We start from the raw sequence: 15,886 nt of genomic DNA, 5'->3' as shown, positions 1-15,886 counted from the left end.
TTCAAATCCTGGGGAATTTTTCTTCTTTTGAAATAATAGTTAACTTAACTGAAAGATATTGAATTGGTCTAAGAAAGTGGATGCCCCTTCTAATATGCACACTGAAATCCTCTCTTCTGGAATAAGCATAAGTCAGTTTAATACTCTAGGTTCTCAGGACTTTCCTTGCTGAAAGTACCAAAATCTCCATATTTCATACAATATCAACCCATTCTTTAAAGTACTTAAGTAGGCAATACCCCCAGGTCATTTGCCTTACTTTATAAGAATTTTATAAATCAAGAATAAAAAGCATTTTTGATGGACAGAAATATGAGCCAGATTAGCTGAAAGGCAAACACAGGTTTTTTGTGATTTTACTCTGTGTCTGACTTAAGAAAACCAATATGAGTAAGCTGATATTAAAATTTATTTATTAAGTTCTTACTACAGACCTTTATATTGGGACCTAAGGATATATTTTCACATGCAAAATATAATTAGGGCTTGAAGCAATTAAGTATATAACTCAGGTCAAGAAAAATCCCCCTGCTAGAAGAAGCTAAACCACCAAGGCAAACAGATTTTTCTTTCCCTGACTTGAATTATCTTGATTCTAGGAAATTATCTAATACAGTTTAATGTGCATAGACATGAAATAGGCCACATTACCTAATAGCAGACCAGTCTCAGGAGCAAAAGGAACCTTTTAAAAATGCATATTTTCAAGAGAGAATCTTTCAAAATAATTTCTAATATAATTCTGAAAATAGTTTTGGGAAGTACCATGTGAAATAAAGGTGTACACACACACACAACATGCTACACCATTTTTCTTGTTTTTCTTTTTACTATACAACTTTGCCAGGAGATGCAGTAGGGTAGTGCCTAGTGGGGTGACAGGTTTGAAATCATCTCTATTCAGGAGATCAAAAAAGAAGACAAGTGACATCACACAAAATTGCCAAGGGCAAGAAGTGGCCAAGCAGGGTGGGCCTGGGACACCTTACCTGAACATGAAGGCTTTGTGGGACTGGGTTACTTCCTATACTCAACCCAGCTTCTATTTCTGTGATTGAGCTATAGCCACCACACTACTCTACTTTCAATTTTTTCTTACTTCCTATTTTTAATTATTTTTTTATTCATTGTTGTCCCATTTGCCTTATCCTCACAATTTAGACCTTAGTTTAAAAGTCATCTTCTAAAGAGGTACACTGTTTACACAATCCCCCGGACTCTTCCTTTCTTTCCCTGTATATTCTCCCATAGAATTCTATACTTTTTCTTTGCACTTCTTTAATAGCATTTATCACAGCTTTCAATCATATATAGTCATTTGATCACTTAATGTCTCCTTCACTGAGTTTAGGCACCATGAAGGCTAGACTGGACTGTGACTGTTTTGCCCAATTATGTGAAATCACTTCATAGATGAGTTTCCCATGTAACAGACCTTTAATAGATGCGTACTTAAAAAAAGGGGGGGGGGGGTGAATGTTCTCTGATTTGTGGATGCTAACCCAAAACAAGGGAGGTTGTGGAGGGGAATATAGAAATCCATTGGATTGGAGAAAGGGAAATGAACGGGGTGGGGGGGGGGATAGAGAAGGGAAATAGGAAAGACAGTGAAATTAATTGGACATAACCTTCCTAGCCTTGTATTTCAATACACAACCAGGGTAACTCCACATCATGTACAACCACAAGAGTGGGATCCTAAATAGAATGCTATACTCTCTATATGTACAGTTTGCCAAAATACATTCTACTATCCTGTATAGCTAAAAAGAACAAAAAATATTAAATAATAATAATAAATTAAATATAGTATTAATATTAAGGGGTCATGGTCAAGTAAATATGTTTGTTGAAATTACTTTCCCTGAGTAATGATTGTAGGTAAATTAAAACAAAATGAAATGCTAAAAAAAAGTGATAATAGCAATTTGATTCCTTCACATTTCTGTCTAGGCCTAGTTCAACCACAACCTTCAAAATTGGTGTGATGTAGCTGTAGAAACCAATTTCTCTTTAGGATATGGTTAACTACCTATAACACACAGTCCCACATATTCTAAGACACCAAGCTGGCATTACTGTAAAATATTTGGTTAATAATAGAGTAATAAGCTTGAATTAATCGTCAATTTAAATGAGTCTTATGTGTCAATTATTGAGAATGACTTCTGTACCTTATGTATGTTGTATTCCTCAACAGCTCTCCTCTCTGACTACGGTTTTGCTGGGTTCAGGGCTCTGCAAAGGACAAGAGAACAAAATTTTACGTTTTAGCATTTTACAGGAAACTTCTCTTTCTAAAGCACCCATGGATATCACATTTAATACGCTTATGCTTCCAGTTTCATTACAAACTTGGGGACTTTTCATCATCACAAGATCCATAGAACCCAACTGTCTATTTCCAATTAATCTGCCTCATTCAGTTCACAGAGATCCACTAGAAGGAATTATAGCTGCCCCTTACATACGGCTCACAAGTGCCAAGCTCTCTTCTGTTGCCAAATGCTTTTCTAAGTTACGGGATTAACTTGTTTATCCTCATAACCCCTGGGCAAGAAAGGGTTAATGCAGCCAGTCTGCATTGCTCAAACCCTGCACATTCCATAGAAAGGCAACTCTCCAGGGTGGGCCTCTGCTGGTTCCTGGGAGATAACTCTGAGCTCTTGGAATAGTCTGAGTGGTTAAGAATGTTTTTCAAGCCAACCAGGCTGTTCATTATTTAAAATGTTTTGATCTTGGCTTCTAGAGCGATCGAGCTGCGGGTGTCTGTAATTGGATTGATTGGGGCAGGACCTGCCTGGACATTCTGGGTCCTTCAATAGGGGTCCAGAAGGGCCCGTGGGTCGGATAGTCCGGCGGGTTGTTCTTGTGCACAGCCACTTAAAGAATGGTGAAATAAATGTTCATTTAAACTCCAAAAAAAAAAAAAGAATGTTTTTGTATGCATGAGGCCTGCCGCTACGCTGTTTCAATCCAACCAGCTAAATTTACTATAAAATGTGATTTATAGTGAACACCTGGTTTTGCTTGAAGGCAAGGGTTGCTGGAGTCTGTATAGTTGAGGTCAGTTGCCCAATGCTACACATTTATGTGACTAATTCCCAATAGAAGTCTAAAAACCAAAGTTCTAAAAGCTTCCCTTGCTTATTAACATGTTATACTTTGTGTGTGTGTGTGTGTGTGTGTGTGTGTGCTAGGAACTTTAAGCATGGGACTCCACTGACAGGAATACCTGGAAATTGGTTCTTGGATTTTCTTCATGAGCCTGTTCCCTTTGTTGATTTTAGTCTGTATCCTTTTACTATTATAAAACATAACTATGGTTATACAGTTTTTCTGTGTCTTCTAGCAAACCATTAAACTGAGGGTGGGCTTGGAATCTCCAACACAACCATTTGCAGGTAAAGAATTTGGCCAAGAAATATGAAATAGCTCAGTCAGAATCTCACAGTTGGTTTAAATGTCAGTACGTGAATTTGAATCCAATATCTGGGCCCAGAGTTTGGGCATTTTATCACTCTGCCATGTTGTTTATCAAAACATTTTTTACCATATGGCATGCAAAAAGAGTATTAAACATAATACATGGGGCTTTTTTCCTACTTCTGTTGTCAGAAATTATAATTTCCAAATTATAATTTTATTATCAATTACAAAAATTTCATTGTATCTGTCAAAAGGGAATAATAACTTACTGAATAAAGTACTATACTATTTTATAAAATACTACTGTACTTTATTCAAAACACATTTTCCTCCTATCACATATAAAAATAAATATTGCATCAGATCTTTCTCCTTTATCTTATCACATCATTCTCTCAATTCTATAGTTGTCTCTCAGTATCTCTGAGAGAACTGTTCCAGGATCTCATACAGATATTGAAATCTGCAAAAGTTCAAATTCCTTATATAAAGAGGCCTAGTATTTCATATAACATAGTCATATCTTCCCTATACTTTAAATTACCTCTAGATTATTTGTAATACACCTAATATAATATAAATGCTGTGTAAATAGCCACCATAATATAGTGTTTAAGGAATAGTGACAAGAAACAAGTTTGTGTGTGTTCATCATAGACACAATTTTTAAAAATATTTTTGATTTGCAGTTCATTGAAGGATGTGGAGCCCACAGATATGATGGTTAACTGTATATGTTTTTTAATTTAGAAAGAGGAAACTATAACAAGTGAGCTATAAATCACATCAGATCTAATTTCATTTGGGGAAAACAAAATACTTCATCTAAATTTCTCCTACCATTTCTCATGTGTTGAGTCTGGTATAACCAAAGTTACTTTTAAAATAAATATTAGAAAAGAAAAGTTTTATAATAAGAAAAAACATAAAACTAGTCACCCAATTACAACTAAAAAAAATGTAAACCATCAATTGATTACAAAACATGAAATACACAAGTTACGTAGAAAGTCTTAAGTTTGCTATTTTGAGCTTTTATTCAGACAGACTTTGCAAAAGACACTTGGGTCTAATTAGTCCTGGTCATGAGGTATATGAAGGAGTAACTTTATTCTACACTTAATACAAGCCATAATTTATCCCTTATATTTTTAAAATCCAACCAAAGCTTAACCTGTTGTATGTAGAACACATGGAAATGTCCTATCCTTATCACCACAAGAGACTGTATGTCCCTCTTGCTACTTTGAGGTGTCAGACATCTGCAAAGGTGATGAGATTGCCTTACAGATACAATGTCCAGAGGTCAACAGACTCTCCTATGGTCCACAGTGTCCAAACAAGCCATTGAATAATTCTTAAAAATGTAAGTTAAGCATACAGAGGAAGGGCAACCCCTCATAAGATGATGAGTAAATATATTGAATATAAAAAGAATAACTGTGCAAATCCAAAGAACAAATGTTTATGATGCAGAAAGATCAATGGAAAAGAACTGTCTTTCACACTCATTTTGTCCCCATTATGGTGTTTGTCACTTGTCAGCTCCCATTATATAGCAAGAACCAATATTTACTCAAACCTACTGAAGTGCCTGGTCACCTCAGACAAACATCCCACAGAGTTAATGCAAACAAAAAGCCTCATTTAACACTCATCATTACCTTCACAATAAATGACCAAAGAGGATACTGCATTAATCAGGACATAAAAGTTTTTTAAAAAATCTATTTTAAATAGAATTCTACTTAAAATGATATAAATTTAAATGGATGTTAGGTTGAATCGAGCATTACTATTTAGGATTAGAATGTCACAAACAAAAAGGAAATTGAAGTGGCCCCATTGGGTTTCCACCTCATGTGATGTAGTTGGTGCATTCTGTGGTCCTTGGGCTCATTCCCTCTGTGGTCCTGAAAGACACAGGTCTCTCCTGCTTCAGAGAGTGTGTAAAGAGGATGCCACTAACATCAAGGCTGACTATCTTTTCACATTACCCCATGGAAGAAACCTAGGCTTCAGATGTCTTACTTTGAACCAAAATAACCTGCGTGCCTCCAAGCCAAAGGTCCCCTCAGTAAGAGTTTTGGGATATTATGCCAAAGCCTGGAGCTGAGAAGCTTGGAGTTCAGAAGAGGTCGGAGAGGGAACATACCTCGTAAGTCGGGGAATTATGCAATATGGAGGTAGTCATGGGTTCTGAAAAACCTCCACGTTTGTCCCCTAAAAGTTCCCCCATTTAAATGCCTGCTCAGATTATTTGCATGAAGTTACTAGAAGCTAATATAATCAACTGTCTCTAACACAGGTGCAAAAGTTCCATGCAATCTCCAAAAGCAAATTTTTAGAATCATATTTTTGTTACCCAATTCCCACTCCTAATTGTAAAGACAAAATAGAATTTAGCTGAAGTGACATTATGCTCAACCATTATGCGTGGTCTTTAGTTCAACTATGAAATTTCTCTACTAGAATTAATGAAATAATTCAAGCAAAGTCCCAGAATGTAAGGTAAATATGCAACAGTAACTTTTTTGTATAATTGCAACAAATAGAAAGTAAGTTTTTCAAAATAAATGAATACAAATCCCAGCAGAAGCAATAATAATCTGAATCACTACAGCAGTAACAAGAAAATCAATAAAAGGATTATGAATGACTCTGTAAAGAAAATTATTGAAAGCTGTAAAGGGAAATAAGGAGCTGTAACACGTATGTGAGTGGGAAGGTATTTACAATACAAATATCGATTCTTCCAAAACTTAATTTATATTTTAACATAATTCAAACAAAAATTCTAATGGGACCAATTTTAGAGGCTGTTGAAATTTTCTGAAGTTCATTTGAAGAATAAGTCGTGGTTCCAAAAGAATATTCTGAAAGTGAATATTAATAAGAGGTTTGACTCTAATGATAAAATGTATTATTGTGACACAACATTCACCACAGTGCAGAAATGATTCTGGAATGGATGTAATTAGTGAGAAAATATGGGTTTGCCAGAAAAATATCATTTTATGCATTCATCATTCAACAGATATATAATGCCTGTCACATGCCAAGCACTGTGCTAGTTATCAAAGGGACAGCACAATTCTGTCCCCTCCCATTAAATTTGGAGGGAGAAAATTAATGGCCATTGTCCATTACAGTAGAAATTGATGTAAACAGGCATAGGACTCTGTGGACACAGAGAAAGGGAACCCAAATTCATTGCATAATAAAATCAGAACCACAAATGAATGCAAAAAGCAATGGTTTAATAATTATTGAGATAATTGTCTAGCTTTGGGGAATAAAATATGTTTCATTAGCTATAATAGGAATTCCAAATGTATAATGGGGATAAATAAAAATAAAATATAACACAAAAATATAGACAAAGTTGAAAGACGTCAATTATAGTTCTGAAACTTATGCTAGAAGAAATTACAAAGAAAATGCCTAGTAGTTTAGATTATACCAAAAAATTTCCCTAGATTAAAAATTAATAAAAGTAGATATGATATTATTTGCAACAAATACAATATACCAAACCTATTTGATATAAATACTAAATACCAAGTGAGAAATAGTCAAACAACACTTCCCAAAGAAGAAATAACTCATTAATAAATATGTGAAATAATGGTCGACCTCATTGGTACTCAAGGAAATAACCATTAAAACAGTGATTGAAAATATTTCATCTAACACATTGGCAAACAAGAAAAATCACTTATACTTGATGCTACTTGAGATTGTTTTGAATGCCACTTTCCTTTATCCTAAGAGTATTTTCCGGGAACTTTCAAAGTGTTCTTAACCCATCCCAGAATATCTACGGCACATGATCACTAAAGTAGTTAATACAAGTTGAGATGTTCACTTTAGGCCCATCATAATTTAACATCCACAAAACCATAATACTTTTAGGTAAATGTCAAATATTCAGCCTGGTCTTAACAAGTATCCCCCTCCCCCACAGCATGAGGAAGGCATGAGACTAGTATCTTGAAATCTGAATAGATATTATTAAGAAGCTTGTTTCTTCATCTTAAATTAAACAAAAGTGTTGCATTGGCTTCTTAGAAAATACATTTACATACCCTTTGATTTTGTATTCTAACTCTAGATCTGTATTCTAGAGAAGAAATATAATGTAGGAGAAAGTATATGCAAAGAATTTCTATAATATGGCTTATATAGGAAAAAATAGAAGCAACCTAAATATTTAACAATATAAAAATCTTTGAATAAATTTTGTCACATTAAGTGGGTGGAATATTCTGTCACCATTATAAACATATCCAGAAATAGTTTAAAATCCACAATTGAAAAGCTTTTCATCAAAACACTAAATGTAAAAGGCAGTATTTAAAGCTGTACACCTCATTTGTGACTATGATATAGTGTAGCAGGTAAGATTCACAATAAAAATCCTGTCTTCACTACTCCTTATCTTCATGTACAAACAAGTGACTGAGCCTCTTTAAGCCTATTTCTTCATTAACAGAATGGGGAAATAGCACCAATAATGCCTATCCCCAAATGCTGTTATTTTAAGTTAATGATTAAATTATAAGATTCAAACAGAATAGCACATTGTAAGTAGTCAGACATTGCACTTTTTATGTGAGTTATTACACAAAAGCCACACCTACATATGCCATAAAGTTTAGAGGGTAATGCTTCAATGTGCTGGGGGTTTTGTGTGGTGGCTTGCCTATCTGGAATCTCAGGAACACCATTCCTATCTCTGGGAAATGTCCCCACCTGACAAGTTCACCCATCACCAAGAAAAACCCCAGGAATCTTCTTTTCAGTCTTTCTTATTGAGAGTATGTAAGTATTCAGCCAAGTCTCCCATGATGTCACCGCACAGAACATCAGCTCAGAAACATATGCTTCACAGAAGCCATCTGGCAATCTGTTCTGAGAGTTGATAGCTCTGCCAGCTCTCAGAAGCAGTGGGGGCAGAGGTTCTACCCTCTGATCAGTGTCAGCCAACAGTGTGGGAGGGGGTCCCAGTGCCAGCAGCAGCAATAGGAATTTTTCCTGGTGCTCATGTGGATTTGATTGGGGATACAGTTCCTGAGGCGGCCTCCAAGCCTCAGCCTCTGTGTTCTTTATTTTAGGGGACCCTAGGCACTTTTTGCATTCATGAAGTCCTTTTTCCATGCGCACACACACAAACTCTCATATATAGCTATATAGCATATTTTGTTCATTGGTAAAAAGATATATTTATATTACACAATAATTTTTAATCTAAAAACTCATTTTTATTCAAAATTTAAAAAGAAATTAAAAGTTTGTCATGGGCTGCTAAAAAAATTGGGGGCCCTGACATTATGTCTACAGTGCTTTTTGGGTAAAATTACTCTGCTGAATGCCCCGAAATAAATTCATTTCCTCTTTACCTCCATTTTGAAGCTAAGAAGCCTAATTTTACAGATTGCAAAACAACAGTGAGGTTTTTTTTTTACTTTATACTTTTCAAATTCTTTGAAAAAATATGTTTATTTAATAAAGGGAAAATAATACATTTATGAAGGAAAAGAAGAAAGTCTAACCAATTGATGTATAATCAGTAGTTTAGAGCACCAAAGGAAAACCCAACATATTTCTGAACCTCAATCTAAACAAGTACTGCAAAGATCACTGTGGAAAAAATGTCAAGTGTCCAATCACTCATTTCCATTTGAGTCACCTTCACCCCACCATACCTGGACCGAACTTTCACCTCTAGTGATAAGGAACTTAATAAATCACTACCTCAGGAAGCAAATCAGACATTCTGTGGCATATAGCAGCTGGCTATTAAATGTCTTCTTTAATGTTGAGCCAAAACATATTTCTGAAACATTTGTTTTTCCCTGAGTATATTTCTGACATTTGAATATTCTTTATGCTTCAAGTTTAGGTACTAAATATCAGTCCTCAGAACCACCATCTAGCTCCCCAACTCAAAAACATGTGTTCCTTCCAGTACGTGGTCCACCACTTCCCTAGGTAACCTCTCACTCCAAAGCAGACTGGGAGTTGCCAAATCAGAGGCACCAACTCTTCTGTCTCTTCAGATCAGATCTTTTCTTTGACTCCCATAATAAGACAACAAAGAGGAAAGAGGAAAGAAAGAAAGAAAGAAAGAAAGAAAGAAAGAAAGAAAGAAAGAAAGAAAGAAAGAAATTTGGAGCCCAATTCAAAATTTAGACATTTAAAGTGAAAGGTAATAATATTTGATGGGCAGCTGGCCACCTCCATCACAGTCTACTGTAGTTTAAGATTTTTTGAGGCTTAACTGACCCAAGGCAGGTAACACACGTTAGTCTACAGTAATGCTACATATCTAAATAATAAAACAAGCAAAGGGAAATGCAATAAATAAGAATTTTGGTAAAATTGGCACCTAAAATAGCTGAAGACAAGAGGATAATCAGAAGAATGTGATGATTATAAGCAGCAACCACTGCAGGGAGAATAGGCAACAGGGATCCAGAAGGAAAAGGTTCCTAAGAAGAAGTATTAGAAATATCTTTGGAGCAAAAGTCATATTAAAATTTCTAAGGGTGTTGTTTCTTCAGTCATGTAACAAAACATAAAAAAATATTCCTCAGAATTACACTCAGATCATTTTCTAATCTGCCCCTTTCTAGTCTCTCCTTTCTGGGTTCACCACATGGAGTTTGTCTGGTTCTGCAGCTCTGAGAATTTCCTCTGCCTGGACACACCTTCCACCATTATGATACCTGCTAGACCTTCACCAACCTAACAAAAGTCCTTCACCCAGCCCAGAAGAATGTTCCCGTTCTTGCCCTTGGGAATTCTATTGTTTGTGATATGCAGGTTCCTTATGTGGCTGCTTATTGGTATAATGTTATGTAAATTTATTGTTTTTTTTTTCTTTTTGGTTCTTCCACTATCATATCTCTTTGTATACAGAAGGAATTAAAATATTTAGTGAATGGTTGAAAAGTTAGAAACAGATTTATATATTAAACTAGTGTTTTCTAAACACATTGCATAGCAGAATTACTTTGGGAATACAGATTCTCATTCAGTACAATGGGATGCATATGTTTCATTTCTCAAAAGCTCCCAGATGATTTGATTTCATCAACTTTGAGGGAAAAAAAAAACATAGATAAGTAATTCTGCTGAATCTGAGTTAAAACTGTAAAGTCCTACTTCAGACCAAAATACTATGAGGTCAGTGGTTTTAACCATCCAAACATAAACTGATGGGGATATGATTTAGCACCAAAAAAGTTTAAATAGGATGGAGACTATTTCCTAGAACAAGCGGTTGAAACTTCCCAAGAAAGAGAATCTCTTCCATTTTCTGTAGTTTGGTTCCTGGAAAGTGCTGGATGGGAGGACTGTGGGTGAGCCACAAAGTAATCATCGTCCAATAGCATTTCCTTTTACCCTTGTGAGGGTGAGGAAACGGCATCATTAAATATTAACAACAAAAGACAAAAGACAAAGACATATGGCAGCAGTATGTGGGCATTAGTGGAGTAATAATTTTAAATTAAAGTAGAAAAAGTTAATAGCTTCTGTGAATCCTGATGATGTTTATGAAATCTTTTACAATAAAACCAGGAAAAATACACATATCAAGGATCAAAAGTATAGGTATGGCTAATAAAGGAAGACAAAGTTATCACTGGAAGGAAAAAGTGTATATTTGTGCTTAAAGTTCCGCTATCTTTATTAATTTTGAGATAATCCTAGAGTTTTGAGTTTTTGCCTCTTTCAAGTAGCTTCTGGCACAGTGGTAAATACTACCAATTAAATGCCATAAGTTGTCACCTGTTAAAAATTGTCCTTCAAAATATCCAAAATCAGGCAGAGTATGACAACAGGGAAGTCCTCACAATCACCTACAGGTTGAGCAATATCTGGGAATAAAGGTTTTCCCCAAAAGGCAACTTGCAAGATTACCTCTCAAGGAAGATTAAAGCAAATATGAACTTTGTTTTTAATCTATCAAAGGAAAAAGGCCAGTTAGAGACTCAGTGAGCCCCACAATGACCAGTCAGGATCTTAAGATCAAACAAAAACAGACTAACAGGGGAAGGGTTTAAGGGATCTCATAAATTATCCCCCAAAATAGCAGGTTAGGAGACAGAATAAAGAATTGTATAAAATATTTACCTAATTAAAATAAATAAATTTATAAAAAATCTACCATAGTAGTTTGCTTCTTTAAAGATTCATTATGTTCAGGTCCTATGCTAAAAAAAAATACTAATTCTTTATCATCTTTGTTTTAGTTGTTTCCACATTAGAAAGGCTGGCTGAAGCCCAAATCATCAGTCAAAAACAAAACAAAACAAAAATGTCAAGAACTAAGGAGAGACCAGAATGGTTTCTCCTCATGATGTGAAGCAACTGAAATATATGTTCATACAAATCCATAACATGAGCAATATGGAAATCACGCCTCAAAAACCCAGATGGCTCTTGAGAGGAATCTCAGAAACTTACATTCTTTATGAGGACCAAAGACATAACAATGGTGTCAAAAACTCAGAATGTTGTTGGATTAGTTTCTGAGTGGCTGCAGATGTGGTTGATTCAGTTCAACCATGGTGGAAGTATTTACACCTGGAAAATGGGCGGACGCCTCAAATCAGGACTTTTTTGTTTCGTTTTCTAGAGATCCAGTTCACCAGCAACCCACTGCCTGAAGAGACATGTTAGAGACATGTAGAACCATGACTCCAGAAGAAGAAACGATTTTGAGGAGATACCCTAAAAAAATCCAAGGAGGAAGATGATAAAGAGGATCCAGGCCTAGGTTAGTTGTTGTGCTAAAGACAAAATACCTCTGAGGTAATGTTCTCTGTCAGGAGGTGAAGATAAATAAAATTTGTATAAATATTAGATGCTTTTGGTAGATTCAGCAATGAATGATTTTCTAGCTCTCACTACAGGAGTCTGTATAATAAAAAATTCAGAAGAATATGTTAGAAAATCAATTTTTCTGAACCAAAAGAAAAAAGGTGCTCACATACAGCAAACAGTGTCTATACTCCATGAGGTAGAGGAAAATAACAACCAGTGATGAAGCAGAGGAAATCATCTGTTCCGCTGCGAAGCCTTCTGACAAAATGTGAGAGAAGGAACACCAGAGATGGAGCCTCTCCTTTAGAGAACCATGAGACAGAAGAAAAAAAACATTCCACTCCCCTAAGGGGTGAAAGCTACTTAGGTCTGGAAAATGTGAAAAAGGAGCCGAAAAAAAACTATCAGGCAGGAAACACAGGGTCTTCACTGGACTATGAGGAGAGACCTCCCCACTGCCACTGAGGAGCCCCCCTTATCCAAGCTTCGGAGGGACCAGTCCAGCAGAGGTAGAAGAGAATCAGAAACCAAGCAGAGGGAAATCCAAAAGTTCATCTTATTTGGGCTTTATCTTTGGATATGATTTCTCCTGTGTTAGGAATTGTCCTAACATTAAAAATAATCAGTCAACATTGAATTACTGGAGCATTTTTTGTCAGGTATTGTAATTGAATAACTTCTAAAGAAACATATTGGATGTGTGAGTCTGAAGTAAGGTAAAACAAGGTCCTGAAGTTCATTAATGTACTATCCTAATGTATTTTAATGCTTTCTAAAGTAATGGAATCAAACAGATGGTTCTGTGATGACACAAATACATTCTAGTCTGTTCTATCCTAGAGACCTCCACTAGGTATTGAGCACTGGAATGTGCCTACTCTGACCAAGGGATGGAATTTATATTTTATTTAATTTGATTTTAATTCATTTGAATTTAAGATAGCCGGTGGCTATCTTATTGGACAAAACAGTTCTAGGAGTGAAAATTAAACTTCCCACTAAGTACACAAAGCGGCAGCAGTGCTTCTCAACTTTATGAGCCAAGAGTAGAACTCCTGGGAATCAACAGTTTTCTCAAATAAGTTCAGTCATAATTCTGATGAGCCACTGGCTTGACTGCTAAATCTAATGGTTCAAGGAAACAAAAAGAACATGACTGGGGTGGAGGTCTTCCATTCCTCAGGACTCTCATGTTGAAATTGCACTAGAGAATACTCTTGCCTTTGTCCTCCCCTTCCTTATTGACTCGGGCTTCCTCCTCTATTTGGAATTTGAGGAGACTTCATTTTCTTTTCTTTCTACCTGTGGTAAGCCTGCAGGGGTGGGCTCTGCCCCAGGCAGTAAACCTGCCTGTGTCCAGCTGTGTCTGCCTAGGTAGGTAATTCTAGAAGGAAACATTAGGAAGCTCCATCTGATATAAAATGGGTACTATATCATCCAATCAAAATTTTATCAATAATAAATTGTTTCCACTCCATTTGGTTGGTTTTGATGCCTACTTAATTATGGGCATCCAAAATATGAAGGATAAAGGAAAACCTAGAATTTGGTTAAGATGGCAGAGTAGAGGAGGTTACTTTCCAAGCTGCTCCATGATGTGAGACCAGGAATGCAGACAAACAGCTTCTTTTTGAGGTGGGTTGAAAAAGAAACCTTACTGAGATTTTATACTGGACTCTCAGAACAGTCCAGGACTCAGAAGTTTGAAAGGAATAAAATAAAAAAGAAAGAAACACTCACAGTGGGTGCTTGGAGGCCACTGATGTGAATCCTCTGCAGGCAAATGGGAGACAGGGACTAAGAAAACCTACATTTTTGGTGACATCATGGCATGTCTTGAAATGGAGAAATGGGTGATCAGGGACATTAGGACATTATTGAACAGGTCCAGTGGGTGAACTACACTAAATTCTGGTGTGGGAAAGACAGTGCATATCTCCCAGTAGCCCACATAGACCCAGGACAGCCACCATTGTCTCCTGCTGCTCTAGGGCAGCCGGCAGGTGTGGATCCAATGTAGGCACTCAGACCTGTGTGATTCCAGCTGGGCCTAAAAACTTGACCTGACAAAGGGCCTGCCACATGACCCAGAGTGTGACTAGAAAGCCAGGTGAAATTCAGGCATGGAGAGTGTTGTACGCAGGGGAATTTAGGACAGTACAACCCGAGCGATACTGGGTGTCTCTCCTGGTTCACAGGACCAGCTGGGGACAGCCTGGGACTTGGTCAGGCAGGAGGGGGAATGAGAGTGCACTTTGGAACTAAGCCCAGGAGGCTAAACTAAGGGAGCCTTATATGGCCAAAGGGGCAAAGGACTGGCTCCTTCATTGCATAATCCAGTAATCACATAAAACCCAGGGAAGACTCTAGTGGTATAGACTCCCAGCATGAATAGGAAGCAGCCAGGCCCTGGGGGTGTGCTGATTTAAAAGCTTCAGACTAATTCTCATTCAATAAAGCACTGGGGGTCCAGCTAGACCCAAACCCTGCCTCTATGAGGTCCACTTCAGGGAACGCCTTTCCCCAAACTCCACAGCGACCCCTTGCTGTAAGTGGAGTAGACAACACTTTCCAATCTGCTCCTGGAGAGAAGGGAAGCTGAGAAAGAGCAACCCGACTAGCTCCATAAAGACAAGAAGGAATTGAAGCCCCTGACTACTGCTCTTACACGCAATGCACACCTCAAGAAAAACGGAAAGACAGACAATTGGGAATGGACAACCAACATATAATATTATTGACAATTTTTATTTTTTTACCACTGCGGTGGAAACAATTCCTTAATCTTTTGTCAAAAAATTTTTCTTTTTTTCTTCTTAAATTTTTTGTGCTGAATGGTTCATGAACATTTATATGTACACATATTTGTCTCAGTCTTCTCATTTCTACCATTTCTTGAAGGTAGTTATTTTCCTGACTGTCTCTTGAGGACTAGGGTTTTTGGTTGATATACTTTGGTTCTCTTTTATTTATTTGTTTATTTATTTACATTGTAGTTGTTCTATATTGTTTTCCTCCTATTTCTCTTGATTCTCTTCCTCTCTTTTCTTTCACTAAGAGCCAAATTCTATTGTTCTTTCACTCTTCCTTGAAATCTTTACTACTATTCTCTTTCATCCTCCCTCTCATTTATCACATCCTATATCTCCTCTGCATTCTCCCCCTTTAACTTTTTGAAATAGCAAACCCAAATCGTCTTTGCTGTTGGCAATTGCTTACCATACCATTTCTGTTTATACTGCCAATTAACACTGTAGATGTCAAAAGAGGAACTAAGTACTTAGTTTAATGCTGTATATTGTTTGCATTGGTTATTGTTATTATGTGTCTCCCACTAAACTCTGAGGTACTAGAAACCCTCAGGGATACTATAAATTTATAGGGTAGCAGCTCTGATGCCTCAGATTCTTACTGACAAATGGGTAGGAAAAAAAAAGGGAACAAACCAAAATACCTCATTAACAGAATCCTATGATATTACAGTGGAGGAAATGTTCAAAGAAGAAATGTAGACAATTCAAAGTTAAAATGAACTGTGAGGTTAAAAAAAAATGATGAAAGGAGTGAAATCAGAGAGAAACTCCAAGAAACAAAAGATCATTGCAGTAATGCAATAGAAATC

General features: G+C 36.5%; 1 protein-coding gene across 5 annotated transcripts in view; it reads right to left on the bottom strand.

The window, feature by feature from the left end:
- The window catches only part of Inpp4b (inositol polyphosphate-4-phosphatase type II B), a 799,925-nt gene that overhangs the window by 412,194 nt on the left and 371,845 nt on the right, over positions 1-15,886 (bottom strand). For all 5 annotated transcript variants that reach the window (XM_046459556.2, XM_046459553.2, XM_046459554.2 and 2 more), the window contains exon 4: positions 2,175-2,238. The gene's annotated coding sequence lies outside the window, so the exon portion shown is untranslated. The remainder of the gene's footprint in view (positions 1-2,174; positions 2,239-15,886) is intronic.

Source organism: Marmota monax, unplaced genomic scaffold (genome assembly GCF_021218885.2).
Source record: "Marmota monax isolate L192 unplaced genomic scaffold, Marmota_monax_Labrador192_F-V1.1 WCK01_AAM20220418_F8-fsc00039, whole genome shotgun sequence".
NCBI lineage: Eukaryota > Metazoa > Chordata > Mammalia > Rodentia > Sciuridae > Marmota > Marmota monax.
This window is presented reverse-complemented; position numbering and strand designations above follow the sequence as displayed.